Source organism: Nicotiana tomentosiformis, chromosome 3 (assembly GCF_000390325.3).
Source record: "Nicotiana tomentosiformis chromosome 3, ASM39032v3, whole genome shotgun sequence".
Classification (NCBI taxonomy): domain Eukaryota; kingdom Viridiplantae; phylum Streptophyta; class Magnoliopsida; order Solanales; family Solanaceae; genus Nicotiana; species Nicotiana tomentosiformis.
Genome location: NC_090814.1, coordinates 83,295,298 through 83,301,940, shown reverse-complemented (window position 1 = coordinate 83,301,940; position 6,643 = coordinate 83,295,298).

Sequence of the window (6,643 nt, the reverse complement as noted above, 5' to 3'; positions counted from 1 at the left end):
GGTCACGTACCCGTCGCATGCCAAAGTACCTGGTTGAGCTTTATCAAGCCTCCCTAAAGAAGACAGAAAAATGATGAAGCAAATTTTATTTCTGAAGAAAATGTTGACTTCATGCATTTGGATGTAGCTGATTACTTTGCCCTCCCAGAAGGAGAAACAAGTCATGTGATCGCTGATGCATCTGTAGAAATTTAAATTTCTGTTGTTTGTACTAGTTAGTATGGTTATGTAACTTTTGTAAATAAATAAAAGTTATGCTTTGATAATGATATTTACTGTAATATTTATTTTGTTTATGTCATTTTGAAGAATATGGATAATCCTCAAATTATGTTTGGATCAAAAACCAATCATAAAGATATTTGTGTAATTGATAGTGGAATAACTCATGCAATATTCAAAGATCAAAAATACTTTTCTTATTTGCATAGAGAAAAAGCAAATGTTTCTACAATTTCTGGTAATATAAATTTGATTGAAGGCTCCGGAAGAGCCACTATCGTTCTGTCTAAGGGAACAAAACTTATTATAGACAACACATTGTTCTCCTCCAAGTCCCGAAGAAATTTGTTGAGTTTTATAAATATCCGCCGAAATGGGTATCATGTTGAGACGATAAATGAAATGAATGTGGAATATCCTTGTATTACAAAGAATGTTTCTGGCCAGAAGTGCATTGTAGAAAAGTTACCAACTTGATCTTATGGCTTATACTTTTCAAAGATTAGTACAGTTGAAGCACATTCTATCGTAAACCAGAAGTTTACTGTCACGACCCAAATCCGTAATAGATCGCGATGGCGCCTAACACCGCCGTTAGACAAGCCCACAACTGAGTCTACTAATTAGTTACCCCTTTTTAACATTTTAAAATGGAAGTATTCGTTTTAAGAGAGAAGGAATTAAACAAGATTTCGTGCTACCGTGGAAACTCTTTTAAAACAAAATACCAGCACAATAAGTAGATACACATGATATGCATAAATAGTACAATTAAAAGCATGATATGAATCTAATTCTATCCGGACATATCGTGAAATATTGCTACGTACTGACGCTCGTCACCTCGTGCATACGTAGCTCCCCACACAAGTAGCACACAACAATAATATGCCTAAGGGGATAAATTCCTTCTAACAAGGTTAGGCAAGAGACTTACCTAAGTTCCAAGTCCTCAATCCGGCTCTCCAACCTCACTAGAACTCTCCAAACGATGCCGAGGACTCCGAAACTAATCAAAAGTCGTATAAACTAGTAAATATATGCTCAAAAGTTCATAATTTAGCTATTAGAGTAATTACCCAACCCAAATTGGAAGATTCCTAAAATTCACCCCCGGGACCACGTGCCCAGATTTCGAAAATTTTTGAAGATAAATTTTAGCCATAACCTCACGAACCCAAATATATAACTTCTATTCAATTCCATAATCATTTTCGTGGTCTAATCCCATTTTTTACCAAAACCTAGGTTTTTCCAACAATCCCCTAAACTTTCCACAATTTCTATGTTAAAATCTACCCATAACACATGATTTAACTTATTTTGTGTAAAAATTACTTACCTCAAAGTGCTAGGTGAAAATCCATTCTCAAAGAGCTCTAAATTTGACCGACAAGTGACAGAAATGAAGAAAATGAGCCTAAATCCCATGTTTAAAATATCTACTGCCCAACGATCCTTCTTCACGATCGCGGAAGAGGCCTCGCGATCGCGAAGGCAAACTGCCCAAGCCCATAAAATTGGCTATCATGAACGCGACCAGTGCCTCGCGAACGCAAAGGCTTGTATGGCCTGCCCTACGCGAATGTGAGGGCTTCTTCGCAAATGCGAAGACCACAACGGCCAACCCTGCGCAGCCCACTCTACGCGAACGCGGGCCCATTCACGTGAACGCGAAGGCCATAAGTCCAGAACCTTCACGAACGCGGACTGAGTGTTGCGAACGTGAAGCACAAATCCCTGTCCCCCAATTTTCCATCTTCGCGAATATGACCCCACCCATGCTATCGCGAAGAAGGAAACCAGAACCAGTAGTGACAACATTTTGGACTTAGCTCCGGGCGGTCCGAAACTTGCTCGAGCCACCCGAGACCCCGTCCAAATGCACCAACAAGTCCACAAAATATAATACAGAATTGCGCGAACTCTCAAAATACATGAAACAACATCAAAACTAAGAATCACACCCCAAAACCGAATTGAATCAAGTTATGAACTTCAAGCTCTTCAACTTACTCCGAACGCGCCGAATCATACTTAGACTACTCGAAATAATATGAAATTTTTCATGCAAGCCATAAATCACCATGCGGGACTATTCACAGGCTCAGAATCCCAAACGGACCTCGATAACACAAAAGTCTACTTCAAACCAAACTTAAAGAACTTGAAAACCTTCAATGCGCCAACTTTGAATATTAATCACTGAAATGCTCCTGGGTCATCCGAAACCCGATCCGAACACACGACCAAGTCCAAAATCATCATACGAAACCATTGGGACCGTCAAATTCCAGTTCCTAGGTTGTTTATCCAAAACATTGACTAAATTCAAACTTGACCATTATAGGCCACTATAAAGAAACTAAGTGTTCCGATTTCAACCCGAACCCTTCCAAACCCAAGTCAACCATCCCCACAAGTCATAAAAAAACAGTAAAGGCACATATGGGGAGTTTTAATTAGGGAAACGGGGATCTAAAAAGCAAAATGACTGGTCGGGTCATTATATTCTCTACCTCTTAAACAAACGTTCATCCTTGAACGGGTCTAGAATCATTTATGGAGTACTGAAAAAGTACGGATATCTACTCCTCATGTCCTCCTCAGCTACCAAGTCACTTCCTCGACTGGTTGACCTCTCCACTGGACCTTTACCGCAACAATCTTCTTGTACCTCAACTGGCAAACTTGCCTGTCAACAATGGCAACTGGCTTATCTTCATAACACAAACTCTCATCAATCTGAACCAAGCTATAATCTAGCACGTGCGACCTGTCGGCATGGTACCTCCGAAGCATAGACACATGGAAGACGGGATGAACTCCCGATAGACTAGGAAGCAAAGCAAGCTGATAAGCAACCTCCCCAACTCATCTCAATACCTCAAATGGGCCGATAAACCTTGGGCTCAACTTGCCCTTCTTCCCAAACCTCATGATTCCCTTCATCAACGAGACTTTCAAGGGAACCTTCTCGCCCACCATAAATGATAAATCATGTGCCTTCTGATCCGCGTAACTCTCTTGTCTGGATTGTGCTGTGCGAAGTCGCTCCTGAATCAACTTTACCTTTTCCAAGGTATCCTTCACTAAATTAGTGCCATATAACCTAGTCTCGCCGGGCTCAAACCATCCAATGGGCGAACGACATCGTCGACCATATAAAGCCTCAAACGGAGCCATCTCATTGTTGTACTAATAACTGTTGTCATAAGCAAACTCAGCCAAAGGTAAGAATCGATCCCACTGCCGTCCGAAGTCAATCACACATGCTCAGAGCATATCCTGCAGGATCTGAACCGTCCGCTCTGACTACCCGTCGGAGTACGGGTGAAAGGCTGTGCTGAGCTCTACCCGGGTGCCCAACTCACTCTGTACTGCTCTCCAAAAGTGCGAAGTAAACTGAGGGCCTCTATCTGATATGATGAAAATAGGCACACCATGCAACCGAATAATCTCCTGAATGTAAATCTGGGCAAATCTCTTTGACGAGTATGTAGTCACAACTGGAACAAAGTGTGTCGACTTGGTCAACTTGTCGACAATGACCCAAACGACATCAAACTTCCTCAAAGTCTATGACAACCCAACTACAAAGTCCATAGTGATCTGCTCCCATTTTCTACTCCGGTATAACCATCTGCTGGAGTAGGCCACCTGGCCTCTAGTTTCATACTGGACCTGCTGGCAGTTTAGACATATCGCCACATACTCGACTATGTCCTTATTCATCCTCCACCATCAATAATGCTGCATCATATCATGATACATCTTCGTATCCCCTAGATGAATAGAATACCGAGAACTGTGTGCCTCCTCTAGAACTTTCTCCCTCAAGCCATCATCATTAGAAACATATAGGCGACCCTGAATTTGCAGAATACCATCCTCACCGATAGTAACCTCCTTGGCACCACCCCAAAGTATCGTCTCTCTAAGAACCAAATGAACTGGATCATCGTACTGACGAGCCTTGATCTGCTCAAATAATGAAGACTGGGCCACTATGCATGCAATAGCTCGACTGTGCTATGAAATATCCAACCTCACAAGTATGTTAGCTAAGGACTGAGAGTCCAAAGCCAATGGCCTCTCCTCTGATGAAATAAATGCCAAACTACCCATACTCTCAGCCTTTCAGCTCAAGGCATCTGCAACCACATTCGCCTTGCCTGGATGACAGAGGATGGTGATATCATAGTCCTTTAGTAACTCGAGCCACCTGCGCTACCTCAAATTGAGATCCATCTACTTGAACAAATACGGCAAGCTGCGATGATCGGTGTAAACCTCACAAGACAGCCCATAAAGATAATGCCTCCAGATCTTGAGAGCATGAACTATCGCGGCCAACTCCAAATCATGCACGGGGTAATTCTTCTCGTGGGGCTTCAGTTGATGTGAAACATATGCAATAACTCGCCCCTCCTGCATCAATACATGACGAGCGCAAAACACACACTTAAATTATGCTCGCTAATCAAAGATAGTATAGTATAATATCGTATCCACATGGATTGGATTTAAATAATATTCTTGTAGTTTCTAGCTTGATTGCTATCCAGGAGGATCAACAATTGAGATTTATATGATTACTACTTAAAATTAACTCAGAATCTAAAGCTATTGACTAGTGACTATCGAGACAAGGAATAAGCAAATAAGGTTATCCGTGGGAGAAGATAGGGTTTTGACTGGATAGGTGTAAGATAATTATTTGGGATCTAAATCTAGATAATTCACTTCTAATGTTCAAGTGAGTCTCTCGAATTCACTCAATTATTAGTTCAAACGTTCAATAGAAACTCCTCTCTCGATTAAGTCTCAACCTCACAAGATGAACCAAATTAAGCACTGTGAAGATATGCACGAATGCGTAGTAGATTGGTCCTTAGGAAAACCTCTTTCGATTATTCTCCTAACTAGGTTTAGTCAATGATTCAACTAGAATCTTTTGAATACTTAGTAGAACCTATGAACTCAACCAACAATATAATGCAAAAATATCACAAGTTATGCCTCTCTTGATTACATAAACTAGTGAATATAAATTCAATAATTAAATCTTCCAAAATAATTCAATACATAAAACTAGAGTTATAATCCACAAACAATCAGCAATACACCAAATCCATCAAACCCTAAAGAGAACTACTCCATATACATGGAGAAATTCATCACAAATATAATTAAAGTATAGGAAAAAATACATTTGATCCAAACTCGGGTCTTGAGTGAGGAAGGAATGATGAAATCCTTGTGCTTGTGTTCTTCCAACTCCTCCTTAGGCTCCTAGGTCGAAAGTATGTCAAAGGTCGAGAAAATAACATTTTCCCATGTATTTATAGCAAGTATGGTCGGGCCCGGACGAAACCACCCTTTCCTAGCTGAAATAGAAAAATAGCTCTGGAAAAATTGCATAGGCGCGCCACATGGGGCGATGCGCCACACGGGGAATTAGTGGGGATATCCGGAGAGCTCAACATTTGTCAAGCAGCAGGAATTGCACTGCTGCAGCGCACCACACACCGCAATAGTGTAAATTCCTTAGAGTACGGCTTCAACTTGATTTATGATGTCCAGACGTGGTCCTCGATCCCCGAACACGATCCCGACTTAATCTATTGGGCTTTTACTCAGATTTCAAAGCTCCAAATAGCTCAAATTAGCTCCACAATATCTACATAGCTCAGAATCACTCCTACAAGGCATAAAACACATAATACGTGCAAAACACTACCAATTAAAGCTCAGCACAAGTAAAGTGCAGTGAATTAGAGTCCAATAAGTGAGTAAAATACGGATTATAGCCTTCCATCAACACCCCACACTTAAGCCATTGCTCGTCCTCGAGCAATTAAACTACATTTCATATAGACACGGTCTTTTTAAACAACTTTCCTAACTCATCACACTAAGAATTATTAAAACATATTAAGAACAATACCGTAACATCCTCGCCTCAAGATTTGACTTAAAAGCACCACGTATTTTCCACAACCCGCTCACTTACTCTAACACAGAGGTCAACGACATTACCTTTCCTTCATGAATCAAGTGCCCTCACATAACAATAAAGAGTAGTTACACACACAATAAAACTTAAGAGCAATCAGGAACTCAAGATAGAAAGAATTCACTCACTCTCAGAAGTAACATTTATATGCCACAAAAGACGTACCATAGGCTTGCCCGTAGTGTACTACTCTACTAATAGAGCTCATTCAGTCATTGATCAAGTAGGACTTTAATTGGTTGTAATGTAGGCTGCGGGATGGGTAGGATACATTTGGATATAAGAGTGACTACACCTCCCTAAGAACTTTAATACATATATTTAACCGTTCAAAACCCCACACTTATGTCAAACCATAACTCCACATTCACATCAATATACATTAACTCCCTACTTCTTTAA